Raw genomic sequence first — 12,354 nt, 5'->3', positions numbered from 1 at the left:
CCACAACCCTCCGCGGCGCAGCAGCGAGCGAGGGCCCCAGGCCAGCGGCCAGGGAGCGCGCAGCAGGGCCCAGCGCGCCGCCCGCCCCGCCCCGCCCCGCCCCGCCCCGCCCCGCCGGGCTCTCGGCCCGCGCTGACGGGGCCGCCTCGCTCGCTGGGGAGTCGGTGTTGCAGAACCGGCGCGTGGGGTCCTTCGGGCAGGCAGCTCCTCGGTACTGGACCGAGGGGCTCGTGTAGTACCCGCGAGGAAACGGCCGAAAGGAGGGCGGTGCGCGTGAAGGGCTTGTAGACGTAGCGAGCTGTTCGCAAATAGCTGTCACCAGAAGGGGCGATGAGCAAGGCGAGAGTGATTTCAATCAATCGCAAGCTACCTGCTTGACTACACCTTTACAGGTCTTTTGGGAGGGGGGTGGGAAAAACTGCTCTGGGCACGAATGCTAAGCCACGCAAAACTCTAAGGAGGAAGGAGTCTCACAACAAGTGCTGTCCTAGGCTGGTACTACGCTTTCCTCAGGTATATGCGCTGCCAATAGTGACAAAAACACCAAGATCTCCACTTCATCACACCGGAGACATGAGTGGTGGTCTTTCTTCCTGCCTATCATTTGTGAGATTGGGTGTTTTTCTTGCTATATGCAAACATGCTGCCCTATTACTTCTCTGCCTTCCTCACTAATATGCTTCGCTGTTTTATTGAAGAGTTTAGTAAGGCCTGGTGCTCTGTGTCATGCCTTCTCTCTCTGCTGTTATAAGACCTTGGCTAAAGTCATGGGTGCACTTGTGTTAAATCTAGTGAGGTGGCCCCTTCACAGATGGTTTCTGCTGTGCATCCGGAGCTTTCCATCTTGGCCATGTCCCACCTACTCTTCTGACTGTTAAAACTCCATGAAACTGTCTATTGTGTATTTTACAGGTGCCTGCTCTGCTCTCTGGGCAATTTCAAAGCCTGATTGACAAGTTCTGCATCCTTGACTGCCACTATCTCTGTGAGTATAAGGGGATACAGCAAGATGAGGGAGCTGGGTAAGTTGTGGTGGTTGAGGGGCTGGCTGAGGAGGCAAAAGGGGTGTGGATGAAGACACTTAAAGATGAAGCAAAATTATGGGAGGTAGAGCGACTGGGGTATTAGATGATTTTTTAAGAGCAGGCTGTTGAATAAGGCAGTGCTTCTGGCTGTCTTCCCCAGAGAAATACCATCAGAATACTCTGGCATAGTATAGCTTTCTAGCCAGTTTCTCTGTGTTACAGAATGGTATAAAAAGGTGGCAAACATGGACTGCAAATTTCACAGAGTATTCTACAGTGTCTAGCAGTTTGTGGCATCTGTGTATATAATAGTCCTTGGTAGGACTTTCTCCCATAAATGTTTCCATCTTATTTTTTTTCAAATTTATGTGATTTTCTCGCTTTCATACTTCCCCATAACAGAGTTCTGAAGCTTTTCCTTATCCTATGTGATCTGAACCTCACACTGTTTTTTCTTTTGGTTTCTACAGTGTCTATACAGAGACGGTCGTTTTCCATTTCAAGGCACTCAGGGGTCTATAGACCTATGTCAGATCCTCCTTAGTCATTTCTTCATGACTGAAGAACCTCTGTGTATTCACCTCTTCCATGCTGGGAAACCATTTTGTACTTTGATCATCCCTGCCTTGTACCTCTTCCATCTCTGTAACATTCTTTTTAGTTAGAGGACCTAGAAGGTCTTAATACAGTTCCATTATGAACTTCTCTGTTTTGTTGTTTGTTCTTAATATTTGATTAGGTTTTAGTTTGGGTTTTGCCATTACTGAGTTCATGAGAACAGATATAATAGGCAGTTCTGTGAAACTCTGATTACCTTCCTCCCAAATAGTCTGTGTGATCACTGTTCATGTAAAGTTAGCATCGCTTTCTCCCCATCTCCCTGTACAAACTAACATAGATAAAGGTACTCATGGAGTGCTGGACTCCTAGTTGTTTCAGCCACTAGACTATGGTCCCTGTCTCCCCTGTAAGTGCTGGCATGGAATCAAGAATGATTCTGGCCACACTGAGAACATACTGGCTTCCATGATACACTGTCTAGTTTTGTCTGCCCAGCATCCCACAGTAATAACCACTTGACATAATGCATTTTCCTTCCATTCACCAGGAACTTTGTGAATCCCAGAGCTATTGTCCAATGCAACATCAGGACTTCAAAGCAGAGTTGCTGAAATTCTACACCACAAGCAAGTCATAGACTTTGTAGTGAAGGAAGCGGGACCAGATCACTCACCTCATGAAACTGTGAGCACCAAAGCAATAGCTGGAGTGGAAGCTGCCTAAGAGAGTTCTGCCTTCCAGAGCAAAGTTTTCTTCCCTGAAGACAACTAGACTGTGATGGTGAAAGAAAGAGAACCTTCCTTGTTCTACTGACAGGGCTAGGACAAATTAGGAAGTCTGTTTAAAAAATCTCAGTGCTGCCTCTGTGGGACACTGGCTGAGCATAAAGTCTCAAATGAAATGGTACCATAGCTGCTTAGGGAAAAGAACAGGCTTTCTTCAATAAATACTAAGCCAGCTTTCAGGTTGTCTTGTCTAAAGCCTGCAAGGTAGTGTATGTCATCAGCTGAGCTCAGCTCTCCTGCTTCAGACAGCACTCCCCATGTTTCTTTTTAATACTAAACACTGCTGTGGATTTTTTTGTTAGTTTTCACTTCTCACTGGTAAAATAAGGAACTGGAGCAGACTGAAGTGTATGATAACTGAACCTTCTTTCCTGTGGCAATTAAAAAAGCTAGGCATGCAGGTGCTAATGGATATCTAAAATGATTTCTCAGCCCATCAGTAGCCAGGATCAGGTATGCCCAGCAAATAAGTCCCCAACAACTGCTTCTATAAGGATCAACAGTGAGAACTGGAAAAATATTAATTTCTCTATCATGTCTGTTAAGCCCTTATTGACATGGTTTTCCCAACCTGTGGCTATTAAACCACAGAGACATTTTTTTTGGAGTACTGGCTCAGTGTAATTGGATTGTTGGCATCTCGGTTTAGATTCTTTGTGGTGGGGATGACAAGTCTGAAACTGTTATCTTTATGTATATTTAAATAGCACTAGCCAGCAGATCAGGTTAGTGAAAGCAGCTTTCTGTAAGGGAAGTCTGTTCAAATTCTGGTTTTGGGATGTTTTTCCAGCCCCCTGTGCTGCAGCTGAGAGTGGCTGTTTTCAGAGACAGACAAGGACTAGGTGGAATTCTATCCAGTGTCTTTCTGCCACTCCAAAAGTTTGCATAGTCCCCAAGACTGTATCTAATACAAAAGATCAGACTAAGCTTTCTTACCCCTCAAATTAGAAAATTACCAAGCTAAAGAAATACTAATGTTAATTGTATCATACACAATGAGATTGTATGTTCTGTTTTACAGCTGACGTGTTGCCACTAAGCTCTTGACAAATAAAAAAAGAAATTAAATATGGGTGGTGATAGTAGACAGGGTGGGGGAGGGCATATTGCTTTTTCAAATTCTGTTAGAATTTGAAATTGATCACAGAATTGTCTAGGTTGGAAGAGACCTCCAAGATCACCTAGTCCAACCTCTGACCTAACTATAACAAGTCCTCCACTAAACCAAAGTTAGGAACCAGAATAAAACAAATTATAATCTACCAGCCATGTATGTTTTAACTTTCTCCTGCCCTAAGGAGTAATACTTCTGAGGGCTATAGTTCTCAGAAGATGGGTCCATATTAATTTGTCAGCTCTTATCAGACTTATTTATGTGCTCATATCTAGCAAAACCTATCTGAGAGCAACAGAGTCTGAAGATCGTGTACACTAGGAACAGAGAAACAATGATTAACACAGTACTGCCCCTAGCAGTATTTTCTACACAGCACTGGGCACACTTGTTCATAAGGGCTGAGATGACTGACAGAGCTGGCTTTCCACTGCTGTTGTCCAGGGCTTCTGGACACCCTGTGAGGAAAAGACCCACCAGGTGGCACTCCTGCAGCACTACTTGAGGACTACAGTCAAAATTCAGTGCAGCCAACTACTTTTCCAGCACATCTCACTCCTAGAAGAAGGGAATTGAGACAGGTCTTTCCTGAGAGATGTCACAAACAGGAACTGCAGAGTACTGTAGAATATCTAGTGTTCCTGAGCCTTTTTAGGGCTGCATGATGGGATTTTTTCCCCAGGGTGTTAGGTGGGATATAGACTCTACAGGAACTCATGTATGTGTATGTTCATCAAGCAGAGATGGTTCTGTACTACTTTGTGTTACTCCCCAACCATGTGACCTGCCAGTGAACAGGGCCCTGGGGATCTAACTAGAACATCTTCCTTATTTTTTTCATCTTCTATTTTTCGTTTACAGTTATTATTTACAAATCATCTAGATCATTGTGGTAAAAGAGGTGCATGAGCACGCCTGTGATGGTGCCTCAACTATTGGCACAGCTTCCCTTCAGAATGGATTAGTTAAAAAAAAAAAGTCTATAATGCTACTAAACGTTAAAAAAAAAAAAGTAATAAAAATGGACAGCTTTACCCATTTGGCTTGCATGCAAAATCTCACCTTCTCACCTACAGTCTCCTTTTACATTTATACTGACTGATCATCTTCTCTATATAAAAACCTTGCTTAAGACCTCTCTGGTGCACAAAGATAGCCTCCTAGGTTGTCAACGTTATCTCACTGATAGCTTTTAAGGCAAGTAATTAGTTGGATGCTTAAAAAGAACAGGAGAGAAAGGAGGGAAGATGTAAAGAGGACATTTCTGAGGGCAAAGAATGAGACTGGAAATCGTGGAGGCCCTGTTGCCAGGGGCAGAACTAGAAGAGAAATCCTTGTCCATCTGGGCACAGCAGCTCAGTGTTGTGGTCCAAAGTCCTGCCATGTGGGAGTGGCTTGTCTTTCCTGGTAGTTTCTAAAGCACCTAATGCTGTTGATAAGATGTAAAGTAAACATCAGCCCCTGCACTGCTGCTCTGCCATGTGCCCATCTCTTTTACGAGCAAAAAGAGGAAAATACACAGGAGCAATTAAAATAAAGCCCTGCTGCAAGCAGACAAGCCTGCTGCCTCCAGTGCTGTTTTAAACAGGACTGAAAGGTGGTGAAGGTGGCAGCGGCGTGGAATCACTGATCTTTCCTAATGTGCCCAGGGGGGTCCTCTGTCTCATAATTTAAGGAGAATGGAAACCCAGTCCATTTTCCCCTACTGAATCAAGGGAAAATAATCTAATGCATGTCCTGTCACTTAATTGCTCTCGTATCTGTTTAAGTACCTTGCCAACCTACAGGAACAGTAAAATCTTGTTTTCAGTTCCATTATTTTTCTGTTACCATAGTCAATATAATATGTGCCTCTGAACAGCTGCTACCCCTAAGGCATTACAGTATCTGCCTGGGTCTGTCTTGCCATTGCCACATCCACTGTCCTGCATGCTAATTTAGATTCACTTGAGACAAGGAGAAAGCAACTATCTGCTCTGACAATATGCAGCATGGATATACTAGGATCTGGAAAAATGGGCCAGCATTTGTAGGGCTGTAGATTAGTAGGTGCTAGTGAGTGCATCATTTAAATGCTTTTGAATCAAAATATAGTGGAATGTATTACTAAAGCTACTTGTTCCATGTTCTTGTCTCTGAAAAAAAAAAAACAAACAAACAAACAAAAAAAAACACAGTACTGTTAGAAGGAGCTCCTCTTTTCCTCTCTTGAAGAAAGATTTTGGCTTTCCTCTTACAATTTTTTTTCTTTTGAGCTGCTCCTGACTTGGAGTGCTTCACCCAAGCATATGCACTCTAACCACTGCCCTGACCAGTTGGCGGGAAGGGTTTTTACAGGGTCTCTCATCCAATGTCTGTTCCAGGCAGTACTACCACCAGCACCAAAACAAGTCAGCTATAGCTTTTTCTACAACTTTTGAAAATGTTTGAGGATATAGACTCCAACACATCTCTGGATAACCTATTACAGCACTGCACCAACTTCTTGGTGAAAATGTTTTTCACAATATATAGTCTGAACCACCCAAGTTACAAATTATGGCCATGATCACTTCTTATGTCACCTGCCATTACCAACATGGGTTTGGCTTTGTCACCTTTGCAATTTGCCTTCATGTAGCTGTAGGCTGCTAAAAGATTGTCACTGAGACTCCTCTTCGCCAAGCAAAAAATCCCAGCTCTGTTCACTTCTTTGTGGGTCTTATGCTACTGTCTTGGTAGCCCTCCACTGGACTCTGTCAAGTTCCCACATATCCCTCTTGAACTTTGGGGTTAGGGAACTTCATACAACATTCCAGGTGTGGCCTCAGCAGTGCTAAATAGATAGGAATAACTTCCCTCAGTTCTCTGACCATGTTCTTCCTAATACAGCATGGTGCATGGATTGTCTTACACAGGATCAGGACACACAGGTGTCCAGGTCCTTCCAGAGGGGCTGCTCCTCCGCCAGTCCCTAACCAGAACAGATGCATGGGGCCAGTTCTGCCCTGTTAGAGAGCTCCACTTTTTCTAAACCTCACAAGGTCTCTCTTGACTCAGTCCTCAGGTTTCTCAAAGTCCCTCTGGACTGAAGCTCTGTAGTTCAGTATGTCAATCACTCCCCCTAAAATAACATTATAATAAACTTGCTAGTTCCTTTTTCCTGTAGGATGACTCTTTTTAAGGAGTTAATATCACCATAGATACAGTCTATACATTGAGCTACATGTCTTTGTACCTATCCATAACTAAATGTCTCCAGTATTCCTGCTGTGAACCACACTGAAGTAAAGTACAAGAGCAGCTTTGAGTGCTTTATTCATAGGAACAAAAGAATAAAACTATATGAGCCATAAGTGGCCAAATGCCACAGGTACTGAAGCAGAAAACTATGGGTAGCTGCTTTAGATGTCAAGACCCTGAACCTTCATCAGCAATGAGCAGCCAGAGCTGTTTAGGGACCCAATACTCATGCTACGAAATGAAAGAGGTTTTTGTTTGCTTTTCTGTGAATACAGACATTAACTTCTGCTGGGCTGTTTGCATTAGGTTAATATTTCTGTAGTGTACAGGTGTTAATATGAGATGTGAGTGTCTGCTGTCTGTCTCTGGTCCCGTAAAGAGCAGAGTGTGGTGCTGTAAATATTAGCCCAGGCAGAGAAGTGTTTGCACAGCCTTCTTCTGTGCTGCCTCCTGCAGTAGAACTCTGATAGTACTCCTTACAAATAATGCAGGCTCAGCTGTCAGAGGCTCAGCATCTTCTGCATTGTGCAGTAACATCCTCTGGTTTTGACTAAAAAAAGCATTGCAGCAATCAAATCCTGAAAAATGCAGCAAAAGCAATGGAGTGCTATAATCTTCAGAAGATCTACGCTAGACAAAGTAAGGTACAACTAAGTAACTCAGCACATACAGCAATCAAAGCACTTGTTTGGTCTAGTCCAATGTTCCTTGGCTGTGGCAGTCCCAGATGCAGAGTCTGGCACATCACTGAAACTGCTACATGCATTAGTACAGTGACATAGCCATTTCAGAGGGAAACTGCAGACTTTTGTTCTCAGTTTGTTTAAAAGAGCTCCCTAATAATAGAAGGGAATGACCATTGCTGTTGATTCGAACAAAAGAGGAACGTGAAACAACATCCTCTTGCAGATACCATAGGGATCTTCCTGCCACCAAAGACAGGAACAAATGAGACAATGGCACCAGCATAGTATATGGATTCCTCGTTCCACTGAGAGTCCTGCCTCACACATAAACTCTCACAGTCTATGATGACAAATAACTCAGATGTAGCCTGCCATGTGTCCAAACATGCTGAATGAGTTGTTACTTGATAGAGCAAAAATTTTCATGCACTTTACCTAGTCCTTCATAACCTGAAAGCAAAATGAAGAAGATGAACTGTGATAGCTTCAATGAATTTCAAGAAACATCACAAAGGCCTGGCTGGACTTTCTTCAGTTGAAGCACAGAAGCTGAGTTGTACAGTTATTGCAACAGACACTGTCTGGGCTACTCTGCTCAACCTGAAGTATGCTGTCATTGCCATCAGGACCCTCATGAAAGTTCTTGTTGCCACAGTAAGTCCAAGTGGAACACCTTAATACATGCTCTAGTCCTGACTTCCTGGAAAGTATGGACATTTTTGATGAGCTATTCAACACAGCAAAGCAAAAAGTAGGCAAGCTGTATGTCAGAGTTGCAAATTAATAGTCATAATGATCAGCAACGTTGGCATTATCAGCCACCTTCATAGCTTTGCATATGAAGACATTTGTCTGCCTTAGGCTGAAAGTGGATCAACACCATCCATTCCCTTATGGGCCGCAAAACAGAGAATACAAAGGCCCTTTTCCCCAAGGTGAAGTAGACCAGGCTTTATTTATTCTCCCGCACCAAACCAATATGAAGCATTATGAGCAATGGGACTCTGAAAGGCAGGGATTGGGTGGATTGGAAAGCTGAAAGTTTCCAATTTTCCACATTTTCAGAGGTGCTGTTTGTAGAAAGAGGAAAACAAACGCAGTATTAGACAAAGACAACAATGTATGTGCTATAAAAAGTCTCTGGGTTGAGCGCTTGTGGTACACACAGCCTCACAGAAAGCACGTAGCCAAGCACTCAGAGTGGACATTCAGTCTAAGATCAACTGCTACTCAAAGCATGCATGAGCTTGAAGATGTAACAACATTAACTGTATGCCAATATCTACAATACTGAAGTGAAAAGCAGCTAGACACTTCAGAGAACTAAAATCCAGAATTCATGGCTTTTGCAGTCAGTTCTTATCACTGAATGACCTTGGAGCAGACATTGCTCTATGTCCAAGCTGAGTTATCTGTAAAGCTAAAAGCATATTGATCTCTCAGTAGTAATGTAACAGTAAACTAGCTTTATTAATGACTTTTTCTATGGAGCTGTGGACACATAGTTATTTTTACAGAGTTAATTTTATGCTAATTAATTTATTCTAATAGCTACTACCAAAATATTAGGAAAGTCATTACAACTTCTTATCAGTACGTCAGCTGAGTCATAGAGAAAAGCAACCGAGATGCTGTATGTTCATGTCCATACTGAGAATAAAATTATTTGTATTGCAGTGGATTGGGATGCTTTCTGCATGAGGTTAGGTGCTAATGTTTTCCATTAGAAGCTGTTGGATTGTAAGCTACATTGTAAGGACCAGAGGCTCCTCTGGACTTATGAATCATGAAATAAAAATGAGAAGCAAAGTAAGGCTCTATATCAGAGGGAAGGTGAGCGGGGGAAGGGAGGGGAATAAATGTACAACACTCTACTGGTTTTGCTGCCTATAGTGTACCAGTGTGGAGAGAGAGTTTCTATGACTGTTGTTAAAGCAGTTGCTTTCTTTGGCTGATTATTTTCAGTCTAACAGTCAAAACCACACAACCTCCCTGAGGATGAAATAGTAATGAAATAGGCAATGCAAACCTTATGCCTGATCAGCTTGCATACAGGTGCCCTCTTCAGTCTCAATGCACATCAGGAAGGGCAGAATTTACCTCAGAGAATAAAAGCAGAGGAAAATGGTTCACTGGAGGAGTCAGACAGCAAGTGCTATCTTCAAAGGATTGGGATTCAGAAGGGAAACGCAGCTCTGTAATAACATTGGCTCTGGTTCTGCAAAGTAACTCATTGCCTATTTGATCATGACAGATCATTTACGAAACATTTCCCTCAGCTCTTTTGAAATGACATCCCATCACAAGTATATGCACAGGGATGACACCCTCCAACTAGCTGATGAGAAGCAAATGCTCTTTAGACTCCATGAAAAGTCACTCCATGTGTGATTACATGAATGGGGCTATATAGCTCTGAACTCAAAGAATTCAAATGCAAATTGAATTCCTTGATGAGTTTCAGCAAGTCTGTTCCTCAAGATCCTATGTGTAAATGGTAACATTTTATAGGAGCTTGTGTTCGAGGGTGGGCAAGTACTTGAGTGATGGTATACTGCCCAGATACTGCTGAGCCCTATAAATAAAATGGTACTTACTGCAATAGGTGATGACAAGATCATAAAATGGCTTGGGTTGGAAGGGACATTACAGATCACCCAGTTCCAAAGTTCCAACCCCCCTGTCATAGGTGGGGATGCCACCCACTAAATCAGGTTGCCCAGGGCCTCATCCAACCTGGTCTCAAACACCTCCAGGGATGGGGCATCCACAACCTCTCTGGGCAACCTCTTCCAGTGCCTCACCACCCTCTGAGTGAAGAATTTCCTCCTAACACCTAATCTAAATCCTCCCTCTTTTAGTTTAAAACATCCCCCCTTGTGCTGTCACTATCCGATAGAGCAAAAATTTGTTCTCCATCTTTTTTTACTAGCCCCTTTAAGCATTGAAAAGCTGCGATAAGCTCACCCCAGAGCCTTCTCTTCTCCAGGCTGAACATCCACAGCTCTCTCAGCCTTTCCTCATAGGAGAGGTGCTCCAGCCCTCTGATCAACTTCTTGGCCCTCTTCTGGACCTGCTCCAACAGGTCCACATCTTTCTTGTGCCAGATGCAGCATTCCAAGCAGGGCCTCACGAGGGCAGAGCAGAAGGGCACAATCACCTCCCTCAACCTGATGGCCACTCTTTTGATGCAGCCCAGGACATAGTTGGCCTTCTAAGCAGGTGTGCACTGCTGGCTCATGTCAAAATGATAAGGACAAATCCATGATGACAAGAAGTAAAGAACAAGATGTCTAATTTCTGCAAGTGTTTAATTCCCATGCAACCCTGAGACTATGCACAGGATTAACACTTCTATTTTGGGTAAGATAAGATAAGATATTGGCAAAGATCTGATGAGAATTTACTTACTATGCTCCAGTCACATGTCTGTTTCATTGCAGGACCTTGTTGACATCACTAATCCAATTCAGCCAGGACTTATATGAAGATACAAAGAGCAACACAGATAACATAAATGATGGAACTGATGCTAAAAGCTGAGGAAATCAGATCAGTGTTGATCACAGTTTCTACAGCTGCTTGAGTAGGTCAAAGGCCTGGACCTTGCAGGGAATTAGTGAAACTAATTCATAAGATATTACACAGTACACTGTAGATGGTCCTCATAGGTCAGAGATGCCTACACAATTTCAAATAGAAAGAGTGATGAAAGCATTGGTCGTGAGAGACTGGTAATTATCCAACTCTCTGAGACCTGTAATGAGGTTAAAGTGCTTCTCTGTATGTGTGCATGTGAGAATAAACAACTAACCTTATATGTCATGGGTCGAAGGCAAAGACACGTATAAGTATTAAAAAGTTGAGAAAGGGATAGTTCCATTGCAACAGGTGGGCTGTTCTGGCTAGTGAAGCAACTAGCACTTCACCAGATACTAAGACAGAATTCCTCTGCTTGGCCACTTGCCAAGGCAACCTGAAAGCACAGCTGCAACATTCGCCTTTAGTATGCAAAAAAGATTTTTCCCTTTCCATTTTTATTTGCTTCAGATCATAATTCAAAACTGACTTAATTAAGTTAACTAAGTTAATGCAGTGGTGTTTGGGTGAAGATTCATAATCACTGAATCAGAAAAATAGTCTGGAAAGGATCTTGGGAGATCCTCTAATTTATTATGTTTTACCAAACTGCACTGATTTACCAAGAACTGTTCTTACAGATCCCAAGTACAGATGATCTCTTCTTTTTCTCCCCTCCCCACAAAAAATGTTATTCTGTTAGAAGAGAAGAAATAGTACTGGTCCTTGACAAACTCACTTTGGAGACAAATAGCAAGCCTGTTATTTTACACATGCTAACAAATTGTTTATAAATGCCATAGTTTTTCTAGAGCTTGACATTAAGATTAATAGTTTATATCCTTTTCTTTCTCAACATACACAGACTTCCTCTTCAGGCTTTTCTCCTGCGAGTTGCTTGCTACCAGTCCACTGAATTTACTGAAATCTTTCTTTGCTTAGAAGGAGAAACATAAAACCAGCAAAATAGAAACAAGAGACCAGGATTACAGGCTGACAACCACTACCATCCAAACCGCCCTTTACATTCATATCCTCAAAAAGCTGTACCTGCCAGTATAGTCAGGTCAAGCAGATCTTCCTCTCCTGTGGCTGTCATTAATTATCATCTTCTGTTCTGAAAAAAAAAAAAAAAAACAGTAATGCTTGTCACAAACTTACTGAACCAGCTGTACTCCTGTACTGAGGGGTGCCAGGGCAGCTATAACTTCCCACTGCTCTGCACTGGATGATTCTACTTGGTTTTACTTCTAGGCAGCCTGTGACATAAATGGTAATGCCTAGTCTTCCCTTTTAGCAGTCTCTCAAATTGCATAGAAAAGATCCTCCTACTGTCTCAAAGCAAGTATAAAAATCCATGACATAGAAAACATCTCTTCTCT

At 42.7% G+C, this 12,354-nt stretch overlaps 1 long non-coding RNA gene across 1 annotated transcript; it reads left to right on the top strand.

Moving 5' to 3' along the window:
- Window positions 1-104: 104 nt before the first annotated feature.
- On the top strand, window positions 105-4,775 carry LOC309883645. The gene is made up of 3 exons (XR_014318492.1): window positions 105-392; window positions 913-985; window positions 2,134-4,775. It is a non-coding gene; the product is annotated as an uncharacterized lncRNA (long non-coding RNA).
- Window positions 4,776-12,354: the final 7,579 nt, after the last annotated feature.

The sequence above is a fragment of the Aythya marila genome, assembly GCF_965140915.1.
Source record: "Aythya marila genome assembly, chromosome: 14".
Taxonomy (NCBI): Eukaryota; Metazoa; Chordata; class Aves; order Anseriformes; family Anatidae; genus Aythya; species Aythya marila.
This window is presented reverse-complemented; position numbering and strand designations above follow the sequence as displayed.